Consider the following 15,539-nt stretch of genomic DNA (forward strand, 5'->3'; position numbering starts at 1 on the left):
TAAGTCGCCTATCTAAAGAAGTAAATAAGATTCTAGAAGTGAAATGAATGTAGTGCTGGTAGTGAAAGGCAGAATAGTTTAAGGTGAAAAATGTGTATGGGATATATTAAAGTTCCAGCAAGTTTAAAAGAAATAGGCAGGAAGGAAGGAAAATTAGTGCATGAATCATACTCCTTTGGGTAACAGTGTCAGCAGACTCTGAAATCATCATGCTGCAGAGGACAAACAGATGAGCAAATTGATGAGTAACTGACAAAACACTTTTTTTTTTCCCTGAACACTGAACTAGCAAACGGTTCTTTTTATAAATTAAAGATGTGAGGTAATCACAACCATCTCTCTGAAAGTCAGAGCTATAAAGAAGCATATAAAAGAGCAGATGGTACGTTATGATGATGCCCTAACAAGTGCAAGCAGCCAGAATTGCAAGAGTGCTTCTTTGTGGACCAATTTAATCATCCTGACTGAATTTAGCCCTTGTTATCTTCCTGTAGCAGGTATTTCTGGCATGGTCTAGTTTGTGTCAGTTCCTTACACTACATGGCTTAAGTTTCTTTACTAGAAAGGTCCAAGTTTAAGCCAATCTCTCACTGAGCCCAGATTCCTTCCTCTGTTAGCCAAGGGCTAACTCCAGAATTGAACCAGAGTGAGAGTCAGCATGTAAGCATGATCAAGGAGTATTGATTTGAGCCCTAAGCGGACAGTATAGACCAGTGTTTTCTTAAAACACTTTGAAACCTTGTTTTGGTTATATCTATCTTGATGTGATCTCCCAAGTTCATTAGTTCAGTTCCTCCTTGGTTTTTTTGTGATTGCTCTCCCACCTTGAGTTGATGCTAGCAATTCCCCTCCCCAGACAGAATTTCAGTTGACCCATGAAAGTGTTTGCACAGAACTAGCAGGAAGGTATTGGAATGATGTTACAATTCTCGTGTAAAAACCTAACCATATACAGAAATAATTCGGTATTGCCAAAAGTTTGGTATGAAGTCTTCAAGAAAGAGAGTGAACACTTACAAGAAACAGAAGTTAGTGGAGAGCCAATGGAGATATTTTCTTTTCTCTGACTTTACTAAGAACTTAATATTTTCTTCTCAAATGAGATTTTCAACTTGCAAATACTGATAGACTCTGTCCTACAGCAAGAGTTCAAGACAGTCCATGTCTTTTATACATTTAAAAATATCATTTTACACATATAAAAATATTGTAATACTGCTGTAATCACTTATATTGCTCACCTTATCCAACGTATGAACTTTAGCTACCATTCCCAAACTGTAGTGTGGGAATAAAAGACATAAGGTTCCCAAAGCGGGTATGTGGACAGTTATACTCTAGCTACAATAGAAGTGCAAATGGTGAAGTGAGAAGAAGATGTAGGATGAAATCGTGTGGGAAATACTACAGATAAAAATGAGAAACTGGTAACTATATCTGACCTACTTTACTTCACAAATCCTTCAAACTCCTTTTGTCAATACAATGAAAAGACTAGAATCTTCATTCTTAAAGAATATGGCTATTAAAATAGTACCTGCCTCTACACTCAGCTAAAAAGATGAAGTATTGAATGTTCTTTCCTAAGACTGCAGTCTCAAAGGTACCTCATCTACAATTGTGCCTGGCTTTTGTATGGCTCATGGCATGCCTTAAATCTATTTTTCTACACTAACATTTACTGTAAACTATTTATTTAAATCACAAAGTATAGAAATAAGACCAAGTCAATCATAGAATGTGGTTATGGATGTAACTTTCTATCTTCCATTAAAAGGCTCACAGACAAATACAAATAAGACAAATACAGCCTTTGCTCTTATGACATGAAGGGCAGAATAGAGGTAGCATAATTCCCCTAGAGAAGCAGAAATTGGAAGAGTGAAACTATAAACCCTATATCACACATAGTAATTACAACTCCTGTGGTCATACTGAGCTGGATTTAAATTAGCTACCTGTTTACTGGTAGCAGGGGAGCCACAATGGCCTCTCGAATAAACCCTGAGTGGCTGGCATGCACACACCTCTGTGCAGTCACAGAGCAAATTAATGGCAGGAATATTTATGCAATGTCCACTAGCTTGAACTTCTCAGTGGCTACTTTCTCCACTTGAATGGATTTTTAATTTGATGCTAAAAGATGTAAAAAGATAGTGATTCCCTTCAGATCAAAGTACTTCAGACCTGTCAGAACTTTCAGCCCTTAAAGTATTCAAGAATTTTTCTGTTTCCAAATGAGCAACTAAGTCAAGCCTTTAGGATCACTAACAATTCCATGGTAAAGAAGTTTTGTTTCCCCTGCTGAAATCTAGGCGATGAAGTCTACTACATGAAGCTTACCAGATTCTGCCTTTAGTATACTCAAACTTACCCACCTTTTGCTTTCTTATAGCAGATGTTTCCTTCACACTTCAGTGCTTCGGGTAAATGTTTATATGAAGCTATCTTATTTTAGATCCTATTTTGACTCCACTTTGAAAAGCTCATTAAAACACATCTCAGCACAAAGAACAATAGGAGACCATACCAAGGATTCCAATAATAGTTCCTTTTCTGACCCTTTTTGAAGGCAGACAGGTCATGCAGACTAGTGAAAACTAATATGCAAGCATCTACACTAGGCAGAATCCATCCAGCTTTGCAGTAAGACATGTTGTGCTTTTCCTCAAACTGCATTAAATCACAGTTTGTAGGTTAAGAAAGTGGATGTGACTTACCGTGCCTGTAGGTGGTCTCATACCGACAGCTCTGGTTCTGCCCTTAAGCTGCTAGCAAACTGAAGAGCTGAGATAGAGGACTTATGACCCTTCCCATTGAAGCAAAGGAGTTAATCGGAGAAACTCACATATTGCCCTCCAATGTTGACGGTGGGATCTTCTCAGAATGTTATGCTTTGCCACCCTAGTCTCTTGGAAAGATCAGCTTTTCCGATCATTACAGTTTATGGCCACTTATTTCATTTACACATCAGTTTGAAATCTGATACATACCGTGCAGTGGACCGTGTTTGGAGTGTACAGTACTGCTTATAGCTGCATGTAGAATACTGTCTGCCTTTACATTGTGTAGGTTATATTTCCTAATCTTTTCAAAAGGTAAAAATTAATGATTTATAAAGACCGATATGATATTACCATCCTGAGAGCTCTGTTTAATGGCAAAAATGAATGAAATAATGGCTTTGCTGTATCAGACCAAATCTAATCAAGTCTCATGCCTCTGACCCATAGCAGATGCATAGCAGATGAAGTGTATAAGAACAAAAAAATCACATGGCCCCAGCAGACCCTCCCCACATCTGGTGGTTTTCATACTGGGACATATGAAAAGGCCAGAACCTTTGTGTAAAGTAGCTCTTAATGCACTTCCCCGCCCCCCCCCCCAAGATTTTGTCCAATTGTTGGTGGGTTTTTTTTTTTTTTAACTCATTCAAACTTTCAGTAACTTCAATACTAACTTGCATAAAGTTTTTCAGCATTTTCCAAGCTTTTAATGACTTCTAGCCAACTCTTAAAGCAAAATGAGAGAACACAAGTAAGCTTGTACACTATACATGATACTCTGTTTCAGATAGCTGGACTAGATGGTCCCTGCTTAAAAGGACAAATGGATGCCTGTGACTTATCAATAAACTCCTACAGTGCAAGAAGGCTCAGGGGAGATAGGCGAGGGTGATGCACTTGTGAAGCTCAGGGAAGAGTATAGGGAGTGACTGACCACAGCTGTTGCAAAGGAAACTGAACTTGGCTCAACACAGTGGAGACCAGAGAGTTGCCTCTGTTTTAAATAAAAAACTGTATCAGTTGGATGGATCAACTGGCTTTATCAGTTGAGTGGATCAGCTGACTATATCAGTTGAGTGGATCAATTGGTTGTGTCAATGTTTGTCTCTGAGTTAATGAAAAAGTGTAAATGTCCTCCTGAGTCCATCAAACCAGCATTTAGTGCAGGAGGGGATGTATATGTGGCTCAGCCCAACACAGAGTATAAAAACTGAACAACAGAACTTTGAAGAGAACAGCGGGCTGGAGCTGGTTCAGCCCTCACTGAAATCACCTTCCTGGTGACTGGGGATGCCAAGCATCATGACAATGAGCATATTAGAGAGACAAGTAATGAGAATCACTTCTGTGTTTTGATTCAACTATATATTGCAATTGCTATACTTTGCTAAGTGCAATTTGTATTTGTATTGTGATTTAAGTACATTGCTGTATCATTCTGCTAAATCAAAATCCTGTGTAATGTCAGATATCTTAAAGTAAGTAAATTTGGTATTAAATATTAAACCTGCCATGCGTGGAATATCTAAAAGAACCTGGTCAAAGACTATTGGACTCTGACAGTGCTATTCTGACCTTTCTTACAGTTTGACAAATTCACTGTGGACAAATGGCATGTCTGCTGCTTTCTTGTTCTACTAAGTGAAGGGGATTGGGACTTTTTTGACCAAGTGTATTCTGGTAATTTGTTGAAACTGATATATACATTTTAGGAATGAGCTGTTTTCAGCAACATTTCTGATGGGAGAGGTTTCTCAAGTCTAGGCTGGAATTGCTGATCAGACAGAAACAGCTGGAGGGAACCTCAGAATAACTGACAACTCAGTGAACAGGACCCTCATTTAGAAAGGGGTATAACTCAGATGCATACCCCGATCAGATTTAGGCATAAGCTTGAGACTCACCCTAGTGGAGTGCCCTTATCAATATCCTATTAGATCTTCCTGGGCAGCCTCTTGTTATTTCCTGTCAGAAAGCCACTGTAGCCTGAAAGAGAGCGACTTCAAAGTTCAGTTATTAGGCAACAAGAAAACTTGGCTCAAATTCTAACTTGGTGTGACCAGGTGCAGTTGCTGACATGCCTGTTGATTTTCTTAAACTTTGGCAAGCAGTCTAGCCATCAAAATATGCTGGAGAGATCCTCTCTACTTTTTGTTTTTTGTTTTTATCTTGATTATGAATGTAAATATAGGGTATATATTTTAGAACTGCTTTTAGGAATACTTCAATAAATCTTAAGTTATTCTGTATGGATAATTTTGTCATCGGATCACTAAAGAAATGGTTTTTTGTCACTGGATCACTAAAGAAATGGAAAGAGAAATCACACTGCAAAACATGCTTTAAAAATAGGAATATTAATTAGTTTAAATGTTTCGAATATAGCACATTTGGACTAATAACAATAAAATTTTGAAACAAGGAATCAAGAGGTACTGTAGGAACAATTCCAGCTTATTCAATGTTTAAGCTCTGCTATTTTTTTAAAAAAAAGATTAGCAATGCAACATTCTAGGAACAAAGAAATATAGTGCTGCAAACCCCTATATATATGCATACTTTTCTTAAATAATCTTATTTGCCCACTTATAAGTACTCATGTGCATGGGAATTTGTAGGATAATGACTGCCAGTATGTACAGTAAAATTAACTCTTAACCACATGCACATGTCAAGGAAGGGCTGTTGCTAATCTTTTTGTAGCAGCTTAAATGATCATTACTCTTGTTGTTGTTGACAGCTTTTTCCTGCTTAACTGCTGAAAACATTTTAGTATTATATGGTGGCTTTTCTCCAGGTTTACAGAATATATTTTTCATGTTGCAAGAGGGAAAATTTACATTAACCTTAATATATGGTACTTGACATTTGTATTACAAGTGGAGTTGATTACTTTAACATATGAGAAAACTACAGACTTAAAATACACAGAGTATAAAACAATAAGCACCATGTCCCAATGCCTTCTTTACTTTGCGCTATTAAACATTCTGCTGCTGGTCAGTTTTAAAAGTCATAATATCTGAAACTTTTGCTATGAAAAGATAAATTAATACTTAATTTATAGACTATTCTTAATGTCCATCAATGTTGTAGGTATTGCTATGTTATTGTTTCACTTGTGTCAGTTCCACTGTATAATTTTTTCCAGAAATACAGGCAAAGACCTTGACTGTTCAGGTCTTATGAAAAATGGGTAAACTTTACAGGTTTGGAATTCTGGTCTGAATAAGTATCTAACAGTTTTGACAAATTCTGAGCTGCTTTCTCAGATGTATACTGTACAACTATGTTTTTTCCAAAGGCACAAATGAACAAAGTTGTACAGTATACATCAAAAACACTTTTAAAATTAGAAAATGGACAGTAGAATGCCCTTTTTTAATGTGAGAAGCTTTGCCTGCATTACTTTAAATGTGCTCATTTCCTTTAATTATACAAAAATACAGCAGTTCAACTCACAACTTTTAGGTCAAAGCTGTGCCTAAAATTCTCTCACAGTTTGAGGGCAAAATCTGACACAGACTTCAGCTATGATTCTCACAAGGGACACTCCCTAGGCAGTGTGATGTGAGCACCAGCTTCAGTGAAGCATAAGACTTCCCCCATCTATTTCTTTCATTATATATATGTCTTTCCCTCCCCTCCCACCCCCACCCCACACACTCCCCAAATTTGGAAAATAAAATTCAGATAACTTTTCACTTCATCTTAACAAAAACCTCTAGTAATGTCTTGTTTTGTTTGTTCTTTGAATTGAAAGGAAGCAGATAAGGAAAGGATAAGAAAGCAGTTATCTGAGGTTTCAAGTTAAGTCATGCTAGCAACACCTATGAAGTCTTTGACTTTAATGAGAGAAAAGTCAGAGAGTTAAATGTCTTGAAATAAGATGACAGAGAAAGCCATAGTGACAGGATGAAATACCATGGAAGGGCAGGGTAAGACAGACACTGGCTCCTGCTGGCCCTCTAAGGCAAGTGCAGCATAGGAGAAAAGGTCTGCAGGTCCCATTAGATACGTACGGTTCCTGCCACTGCTGCTACCTGGGCAGAGGCGCTGCATGTCCATGGTACATGGGTGCCTGGTGGGCAGCAAGTCCTGGAGGAATCCGAATACAACAAGGGTGCTAAAATACCTCACCACTGCCAGTATACTACTCATCCATACCATCTTGGTGCAATTTGTCTACTTGTGCAATTTTTGCTAGTGCTGGCAGTAAACCACAAATGCCTCTTAAAAAACAACAACAACAACAACAACAACAACACCTTAATCTGTGTTTCTCCTGTGACAATCAAAAATGATTAATCCTTTGGTGCCCAGGAGTCAGCAGTTCAATGATGCTAAGCATTAATGAAAGCTGTTTACTTTCAAAGTCCTTTACTGACTTTGTTGTACTGTCATGGACCCATCTTTTCACTTCAATAGTTAGTTCAGAATTTTCTTCACACTCCTGATCCTTTGAAACATTAAACACGAATATGCCCAGCTGACCTTCGGCTTAGAAGAAACATGAAAGAAAACAAAAGACAGTAAGCAAAGATTTGACAAAGAGTACGGAGACAAATCGTCCTGGGTACAGGCAACAGTGCTTTCACAAAGAGAAGAAATAACTGTGGCCAATTTAGTTACAGGTTTTTAATAAAATGTAATTTTACCAACCATACGATCACAGCAGTCTTGTTAATTCATGCTCCTTTCTTTTAATAGCAGGCATCATTACCTAAGCTGTTCCTATATAATGTGGGGAAAGGACACTTGCAAGTTGGTGCTTCTGTGGTTTCCTTCTGAACTTTTTCTCTGGATACCTGAGATTATTCACACATCCTCCTGAGGAATTAGGAGGGTAAATTGAACCGAGAGCTCCAGCAGGAGCTGATTTCCAACACCCTCTGTAATGTTGCTGCTTATTAGCAGTGATGCTCTCATATTATTTTGAGCGTCATTCCCACATTGAGACAGATATGCTTTCCTTATGCAGCTGAGGAATCCAGGCAATATACAGCAGTTACACCTACAATCATCATGCGTCTATTGACTTCATGGGGGGAGAGGGAACATTCACCATCTGCCCCCCTCCCAAGCCTTCCTCAGCTGCCGTGACAGACCTTTATGCTACACTTGCAAAGTGGTTTCCAAAGTGGTAGAGGCAGTTTGGCCCAGAGCTTGTTCTCCATTTCTATTCCCCTTAGGTCTGATATGTGTAGTTCTGCTCTCTGCTAGCAAAGTGTCATCGGATTGCTGTTGTCCAGTTATAACACTGATACGAAGTACCAACTGTCCCCTGCTTCTTTTTGGAACAGAGAAAAGTGCATCATGGACTTTGAAAGGAATTAAGGGTGGGCGAGTCAATTAAATCCAGCAGACACAGGAATTCTAATAAATATATAGGAATACAATTTGATGTGTTTTGTCTGATTCTGTTTACTTATCTAATGTCTTTTGTAAACTGTAATTGTAAGAAATGAAGCCTACATTATTGCTTCCCTTTTAAAAAAAGAATTAGTTTTAATAAAGGTGTTCAGAGTTAGCTCAGCATTTGGAAAAACAAACTATTTCCTCAAATACTAAAGAAAGATAGAGGCAAAAGAAAGTGGAAGCTTTCATGAAGGACCCATCATAAAACCACAAGATTATGGGAATAATAGGTAGATAACTACCTAACCTTAGGCTACACAGGTCAGAATATCCATACCCCCTTTTTTCTGCCTATATCCCCTTGAATATCTGATTCTACACGGTAAAGGATCAGAAAAACAGTGAAACCCCTGCAAACAAAGACAGAAATTCTCTAGTAGTAGTCCAGGCTAGAGAAGGACCTCAAACCCATAAGATTTGCATGAAAAAAGAAAGCAATTAGTGTGATATCTATTTTAAAAGTACTAATTCCAGAAGACCTGATTGCTCTCTATAAATATATCAAGGAATATATATCAGGAAGTGAGAATAGCTATTTAAAATAAAGGATAAGGCACCAGAATAAATGGGTATGCATTAACAGTGTATAATTTTAGGCTGGAAATAAGAAAAAAATTAAAAAGCTTGGAAGGTAGGAGACAGGACAGGGTTCTGCTGGAGACAGTTGTGTCTCATACAGCAGAAATAAACTTCACAATGTCAATATGAAGAAATTTAATAAAAGGAATACAATCTGTGGTTATCTGGTATAGCAATCTAGAAGGTACCTCGTGCTTCTTTTTCCTACATGAACTCCAAGATTATAGTAGTCACTTCAAATGGAGCAGTATGCTGTAATCATATTGTATTTTTTTGTTTTCTTAATGTACATATGGTGACCATACTCCATTATAAACACCATCCTGCTTCCAACTAATTTAAATCTGGCAAACTAATCATTCAGGCTGATATAATGCATGCTTGATCTCTACCTCAGATTATTCATTTACTTACAAGGGGGGGAAAAAAAGTAAGAATAACTCCAGAAAAGAGTAGGGAGTTCTGTCTTCAGTGAAGGGTTTTCTTTTTCTCCTAGCCAGATCCTAGCCAGTGGTCCTAATAACGGCACAGGACTTGAACAGAGACTTGAAACATAATACTGAGACTAATACTGGAGTAAGAGAAATTCCTTTTACACTAGAACTCTTACAGAATACCTAAAACCTCCAGAGTTTCTAATTACATATCTTGTTCTCCCAAGGCTACACAATGCTGCAGGAGACCATTGCATGGATCTCAACCTTGTGCCAGCAGATAAATTAAGATAAGATATCTCTGATCTATCATCCACACGGTGCCAGGGAAAACTCACTGAATTTAATAATAGGAATTTTAAATCCACACTTTTTCCACTGAAGCATAACAGTAGAACTTCACACAAAATTTTGTTATAGACTTAGATTACTCTCTTTTATTCTAAGAGGGGAGCAAGCAATATATTCCTCCTTTTAGGAATGAAAAAAATCAAAAGGCTACATATGTAATTCTCACTCAAGCTACAAAGAGAGCCCTGCCAGACTAAGCAAAAGTAGTCCCTAATACATCGTCTCCTACCTGAATTCTGCCACATCTGTGCCTGGGTATCTTCAGTAAACATTTGTCAGGTGCTATGAGTTTTTAGATGAGTTAAATGTTCCATTAAGAGGATAAGATCTACAACTGCTGCTATAAGAGGATAAAATCTACAGCTGCTGCTATAGGAACTGAACTAAAAAGCTATGAATTGTTACAAACACTCTCTCATTTTTTTTTTTAATATCCTACGATATCAGATTTTGCAGGCGTGAGAGGGAAGGAAAGAAAAAAAATGACTTAATATTCTTCCTGGTGTAAGGATAAATATTCATAAAATGTTATAGTTAGGAAACACTGTGCAGCCCAGCTTTTCAGTGCTTTTTTTATTCACATACTCTTGTGCTTTCTTCACAGAGGAATCCTGCCTCATGCACAGTCTAGCTATTGATCATTTAATGAATTGTGGTTATACAGGAAATGAAACTGTTTTTCTAGGTACCCCAACTTCATTAAACATACACACTGAACACAGACAATATTAAGTATTAGTAAGTTAGGATAAGTATTGGGCCACACACAGATGTTGAACAGTTTCATTAACTGTTATCATTTTGTGTTTACAACTATGAGAAATCATGAATTAACTCAACAGAAAATTTTAATGTATAGTGAACCACATTATCAGTTTAGATCTGCAAGTAATGTTTTAAATTACATCTTTAGACAAAAAAAATAGCTTAAAATGACCATCCTCATAAAATAGCATGAAGCAGATTAAATAATTGGTTATAGAAAATACACAGAACTTTTTTAAAATTTATTTTAACAAGGCTTTAATCAGAGCTGGCTAGAGATTTCTCACTTTTATGGCTCTCAGACGTAACAGCAGTTTATAACAATTGTTTGCAATCCTGTGCACCTGTTTGCATCCTATAGGTTAGTCTTAGTGCTCCTTGAATCTATTACAATATACTGAAACAATTCAACTTCAGTTTATCTGCAAAGACACATAGGAGGAAAATAGGTAAACATATATCTCTCTAAACCCTCAGGAACACTGTAAATAATTTAAGCACTTGTTCCCAACCTCGTATTTTTCTAAAATCATTTTTCTTCCCTTGCAGTACTTTTATTGACTGACTCTTTTCATTATAATATTCTGCACTGGCAGAAACGTTTTCCCTACACTAGTGTGTGCACTGTATTTTGAAAGCAAGTCAAACAACATTAGCAAGGTTTTCTTCAAAGTGACATAGACCAAAATACCTTTTTGTGCATTTTCAGGAAGAGTTTAAAAACTGATGTTTTCTTTAATTGAAAACATGCTGTACTGTATTTTACACCAAGTTTTCTTCTTTAGTCATACAAATGCTGGATTAGTTTATTCTTTTCTAATATTGATATTCTTAGAAAGTAACCGGCTATAGCACAGCACTTTTAAAATTTAAAATCTTTTCTCTAGTCAGTGCCAAGTATAAAGAGAATTTATCACTCTCTGATGTACTTACAAGTTAAGTTTTGCCAAACATTTATTTAAATGAAAAATGCTAGGCATTCTGTTTCTGGTACCTTGATAACTTTATTCTGGGGCTGTATTAAGTTGGTTTGTTGTGTAGGTCTGATTGCGTTTAAAAGATGAAGCCAACAAGATAAGCCTGGGAGCTTATTTTCTCCACATTTATAACTTTGACTGCCGCTTTACCTGAAAGTATTAGAGCAGACAGTTCATTACTACCTGAAAAGGGGACTACGTTGTATGTGATCATCTGAAACTGATGACTTTTAAAGGTCATACACAAAATGAGTTTTGCTTTGCTGCAAGTCTCTCTCCTCTGCACAGAAAGAACCTTATTTTAACAGCAGCAGTAAGCATTATGTAAGAAGAAATGAGAGATTTCAACTACCTTACTGATGCTTTCACTCTGCCATGAATTTACTTTCGATCTAATGGGGAGTATACCAGATGACTGTATTGTTAAAAGTTTCTCTTCTCTGGGTCATCATTTGAGTCATGAATTAGTAGTTTCTATGCCTTTATCTTGCTTTTACTGTTCATTTTTATAAATCTCCTATTATACATGTTCATCCATAATGGATAACAAAATTATTCCTAATTCAGTGACATTAAGGGGTTTAAAGCCTGCAGGGTTTGTGGGATTTTGTAGACTCAAAAATGTACAGAGAGACTGCAAAATAGTACAATAAAGGATGTTTCCTTAGAGCGTGACTTCAGCAATTTCCCCCAATTCTCTTTTATCTAAGGATTTGTGCAATTTATGTAATGTCAGATCACAACATTCAAGCAAATACATACTCAGTCTCCTTATTTTCTTCTCTCCTAGCCACATGCATTCATAGATACTTGTTTCAAAGGACGCCAGAGCTTGACTCCTTCCCACCTAACAATTGGTACTTAACTGAAACACCTAAGCTGCCTCTGTTGTCCACAGAGAAAGACTGGCACCTTCAGAACATGATTTGGATATCCTCCATTAGCTTCCTTACGCTTTGTTCAAGACCAGTTACATAGCGCTAAATCTGAGCCAAAATATAAGGCTTGGATAGGCCTGGACCACCAAGTCGGGGAGCAGAATATTTTCTCACATATTCAAGTGTTATCTTGACAGGATATATGACATACAAAATCAGACCAATTTTAACCTGATCCAGGGAGGTTAGCTGCAGCATCTGTATTTTAGCTACTTGCTGATGGTGGGGAAGAAGGAGGCAGAAAAGGTAGAGGACAATCTAATCCAGTTAAGGAACATACTCAGGTCCTACACAATGTATGATGAGTCTTAGACAAGCAAAAAAGCAATCCAGCCTGTTGAAAGTGGAGTGTGAGCAACCTTAAGCCAGGAATGGCAGGATCTCAAGAGTCATATTTGCATTGCACTCGCCATTATGTTCAAGGGGTATGCACTCACTGACATAAACACAGGTGCCTGGGGGTGGGGGGAAATCTTACTTATACACTGAATGGTCAACAATAACTTTCCCGAAGACCTGGGAAAATGAATGATATTTGATCTCTGTGAACAGTGTGATGAAGTCGTCAGTGTGTTCTCTTATATTCTCTAGGAGTGGATAAATATCATGAAGATGGTGAACTGGCTACTTTAAGAAACCAGTTAAATGGTCCAGAAGCCAGAACAGCCATAGCAACACTTTGGATAATGAACTAAGCCCAGAAGGATAAAAGAAAGTAAGCCACGTGTGTGGACTCGAACTCACCATCAGCTAGCTTGCGGACCCAACAACCCACCCATCAGCGGGGACGCCCCTGATGACAACTGCCAAGGTTTGCTCACTCTACATGGAACAGATGTCATTATGGAGTCTTTAAATAAGAGTGGTGACATTACTGAATGTATGGAGTACACCTCCATTCCAAGCACGATGAAGGCAGAAGCTAATGTGCACTGCTCACAGGACCCTGAGGACAAAAGCCTATGGCAATGTTACTGAAATTCAAGTGAATTTTGAGCATTTCTCTCTGAGTTAAAAGGAATTTCGGCATGGGACAGGTGCTACTGCCACAACCTGCCAGATATTTGAACATATGAAATGCTATGGTTTTGAACAACTTTAAAGCTGATAGGTCATGTAGTGCTGAACAGCTGGTTCCCATCAGCCTTCTCTGTGGGGGGTGTCCTCATAGTGTTAGAACATTACAGTTCCAAAATCTCTCTCAGATATTTATATAATGATGTGAAAATGAAACAAAGAATTATCCATTCCCGAAGAATGCCTTATCTTGTTACATTTCCACTGGCATTTCTAAACAAGCGTTTGGATAAACTTCTGGTATGCAGAGAACATTTTTTCTGCATATTGATATTCATACAATACGTGTTCTGTACCATGGACAAAGTAGAGAATGGAATCAAAAGAATAATTTATCTTTTATGCCAAAACCTCTGCCAAAGGAAACAAGTAGACCCTTCATCTCAACAGCACTGAAACTTTCTCTTTCTATGTACCTCTGATCAAAGTTCTCTAATTTGTACAAGAATAAGTTATAGATAGAGACATTATGCCTTGACCTTTGTCAATTCAAATAACTGCAAGAAAAAAGGATGAAATTCTTCATTGCTCCAATTAAGTCCAGCAACATATGTCACACAGCCAACATTCTGCTGACCATATAAAAAAATAGCTGAGGGAGGTCTTTTAACGTGACAAAAATAAGCATTGAACTATCTTAGCCTACACTTCATAGGCCCCCAAAAGACGAGGAAGTTAAAGGTGATGATCCATTGTATGACAGTGTTTAGGATATTCAGATTTTACAAGTTTAATAATAACCAGGTTAGCAGAGGAATATCTGCTCAACGCTACATGGAGTAGGTCTATATGGACAGACAATGGCCTATTTAAGGAATTACCTCTCAGAATATAAAACAACTGTTATGGGTGGTTGTCCCGATCCAATATCGGGGGGGGGGGGGGTTCATTACGATCCCAAGGACGAGATTAAGACGCTAAAACCGGTCAAATATCGTACAACCTTTTAACTTTATTTTCCACGGAGTGGGGAGAAAAGGTGGGGAAAGGCAAAGGGGAGGAGAGAGAGAAAGAGAGAGAGAGAAAGAGATATCACCACCCGTGGATCCAGCGACGTTCCGTTGGTCCTCTTCACCCTGGGTGTAAATTTTAGCGATGTGCGTGCAGTAATTAGAACTCGAGCAGGGTCCGACCCTAGGTTCCCGCTGAAAAGTTCGGAGCCAAATCAAGGCAAATTAAATAAATAAATTGTAAGGACACGCGTGCAGTAGTTACAGCTCGAGTTGGGTGCCTCCGAAGAGGGACCCCGAACAAAGAAACCCCTGGGCAATTATAGCTTTTTCAAATTAAGTTTCCCACCCCTCACGCGGTAGTTCAGACCAATAGTAATTTTTAGGTCTGGGGTCTCCTGCTCCTTATTGGGTCTCCTCGTTATTCCTAGGCAGGCTGTTTTTCCTCCCTTATCTTTACTGTTGCGGTTTCTGCTGACAGATGTGTTTTGATTCCTTGGGTCCTACCCTTATCTCTCAAGGCACAAACACAAAGAGGTGTTGTTCCAGCAATTAGCACTGCCCCAGCAGTGACAGTAGGTGTTATCTTCCAAGGTCCTGAAGAAGAGGATATAATCCAGACCCCCCCCCCCCCCCCAATTAACACTGTTTCAGCAGTGAGGGGAGGCTTTGTTTCCCAGGGTCCTGGCGCCCAGGCAGGCCTCACTTCAAAGCCTTCACATCCTCCCTCCTGGAGTGTGAAGCATAGGAATGCAGACTGCTTGTAACTCCCTTGTCTTTCCAGTCTGCACCAGCTCTGGGGCCCTTTCTCACTGCCTAAGGCTTCAGCAAATTTAGCTACTCATGCTAAGCAAGTTTTATAAAAGTTGTGCTAAGCGGCAATAATTTACAGTCCAGGTCCCAAAGTCTCTGCCCGATTGTGCCCTGGTTCGGCGCAGGCTCGATGTGTCCCAGGTGGTCGCAGGGAGACCGTTTCAGGGGTCGCAGCAGCTCAGTCCTGTTTCCGCCGGGAACAGATAGCTTGTTCGGGGTTATGGTTTGCTTGCACCTTATGTACCAAGAAATGTTTAAGGCAACAGTTCACTCATCTGTCCGCCACAGTGGTGTATGAAGATATTTTCAAAGCTTTAGATTGGTTGTCTAAAATATTGCAGGACTTTTTGCACTGCATATCATTAAGATAAAAAGAACCTTATCTATATATAAACCGAAGTTGGGTTCTTAGTTCACAACTGAAATCAAAAGATCATATTTAAAATACTAT

This window comes from Dromaius novaehollandiae, unplaced genomic scaffold (genome assembly GCF_036370855.1).
Source record: "Dromaius novaehollandiae isolate bDroNov1 unplaced genomic scaffold, bDroNov1.hap1 HAP1_SCAFFOLD_36, whole genome shotgun sequence".
Lineage (NCBI taxonomy): Eukaryota > Metazoa > Chordata > Aves > Casuariiformes > Dromaiidae > Dromaius > Dromaius novaehollandiae.